A 2,429-nucleotide genomic window follows, 5' to 3' on the forward strand; every position below is an offset into this window, starting at 1 on the left:
GAAGATCATCTGGACCAGCTGACTTGAATACGTCCAGCCCCTCCAGAAGCTCCCTTACTAAGTCCTTGCTAACCCTTGGCCCAGGTGTGCCTCCCCAGGGGCCCGAAGGGGGCCCGGCTGGGAGGTTGCTGTTCTGGTCCCTACTTAGGAAGATGGAGGCAAAGAAATCGTTAAACATGTTAGCTTGTTACATGAGATGCTTATAGCCAAGTTGCCTAATTAACTCTGCAGTAAAGCACCACTGTTTACACGAGTGGTGCTATTCAGCCAGAGTAAGCTAATTAACTCTACTATAGGACTGTGTTGCCCAATGCAAGTACTAATCTATGGCAGAGTTATTTATTCTGCCACAGCACATGTGTACACGGTGACTAGAGCTGGTAGGGGCATGAGGGCACTATGTAGGGCTGCCTGCTGGCTAGCCCCGCACTATAACACCCTTATACACCAGCCAACCCCTCTGCAGCAAGTTAAGCCAGGTAGGAGCAGCCCCAGACTGGCAGGCAAACTCTTTGGGCCCCCTGTCCTGGCTCAATGTGCTGTGATCCCAGGCACATGTGTAAACACTGTGCCTAGGAGCAATAAACTCCAGTGCAGACTGTGCCAGAGCTTATTGCATCTAGCTGATTTAATGTGTAGATTTGCCCACTATGTAACTTTTTGATCCAGCCAGGACTCAAGGCATTATACAAACTATCCAGTCATTTTCTGACTGGATTAATTTCTCCCATACTTCCTTGAAATAATTTGGTAGGCCCCTATTCTAGGAACTATCTGTTCAAGTAACATTCTTCTCATCTGTTTTGCAGGATTATACCCTGCCTCAAAGAGCTAAAAGGGCCTTTTGAAATGTTTGTTACAGCTACATTACAGAAGCTTAAAATTATGAAACATCTCTCACTATGAACCCCCAGGCATTGTAGGAGTCTTATTTATCATCATTACCTTTTTAAAATAACTATCAGCATCAGGTATTTTGTCTACATGAGCAGAACTAATATGCAGTCATGCCACGTGTTTTAGTTCATGTGACCCTTAATCACTTGTTATCCAACACCAGTTCAATACAGTTACAAGCATCATAATTTTTTTCCTTCTCTCCTCTAGTTTTCTAGTTTTTCTTCAGACAGTTATGCCTCTATTTCCTTGGTGGCTGAAGTATCCACATGGCTTGTTCCCACCTTAATCTAAAAACTAATGACTCATAGTGAGTCAGCTGTTTCATCTGCTGTTCCAGTAGCCAGTCTCCTCACAATTTTTCCAGGTATCAGGATAATAATAATTCATGTTCTCTCTAAATGCCTTTATATAAGGTAATAGGATCATCCTTAGATGGTTGATTTGTGGGGAATGAATCCAAGAGCTCTGGATCGAAAAGGGCAACCCTGCACTACTTGAGCTAAAAAACTAGTTTAGTCATGTTAATTTGGCTGCAATAGCAGCCCCCCAAAATCTCTGTATATGGCTTAGCCACTGGATGTGAAGCAGCATACCACCATGTTAATTTGAATAACTTGCCTACTAACCCAGAAGATCATCCTAAGAACTGGAGAGCCATGATAGGATAAAATCTGTAATAATACTCCATTGAAATTATACAGGGACCTGTTCTGGTTGCGAGTTTCATACAACTATGGCCAGGTTTCATTACTTTTGTACAAGAAACTTCCACATCATTCTGTGATCTTAATGTAAAAGGTCTCAGTTTTGCTATAACTGTTTTGCAAAGATTGGATTATACCAGTCCAATACCAAGCAGCAGCTGATACTGGAAAGTGAAAAGAAGAATATAAAATAATACCATGTAATGCTGTATGTTTGATTAAGGCAAATGCTTTCCTCACCCTTTGAGAAGCTTGAGATTTAAATGTTTTGACAAGGCTGCTGCTGAAACACTTGTGTGGATCTGGCAGTGACATTTCAAAAATCAGGTTGAAAACTTAGGGAAAGTTGGGAAAAGAAGCAAAAGAATAATTCAGTGTCCTGAAAAAAGGCCTCTACAGTAAGAGGCTTAAGTTCAGTTAATTAGCTTAGGGCTGTCCAACTGGCAGCCCATGGGATACATACGGCCCCCAAAGAGTTAACCTGCCACTCTTGGTTTCTCAGTCCAGGCACTGCTCCCACCCATTGCAATCCTGCTGCAGGATTCTGGTCTACCACTTCTTTTCTCCGGCTTCTGCTGCCAGCCCCCGCCCTGGGCGCGGGGTGGGGCAGTGTGTCCTGCAGGACTGAGGGACCCTGTGGTTAGGGCAATGGGAGACTCAAGGAACCCCCATATTGCATGGGGGGGTCCAGGTATGGCTCAGTGGAGGTTGCCTGCTACATGGCATGGTGGGGGCCATGCAGCAAGACCTGGATAGGTTACAGGGGTGGGCTAGCAAAAACAGGATGCGTTTCAATATTGACAAGTGCAGGGTGCTACACTTGGG

This window comes from Gavialis gangeticus, unplaced genomic scaffold, assembly GCF_001723915.1.
Source record: "Gavialis gangeticus isolate Ggan-Ray unplaced genomic scaffold, GavGan_comp1, whole genome shotgun sequence".
Taxonomy (NCBI): domain Eukaryota; kingdom Metazoa; phylum Chordata; order Crocodylia; family Gavialidae; genus Gavialis; species Gavialis gangeticus.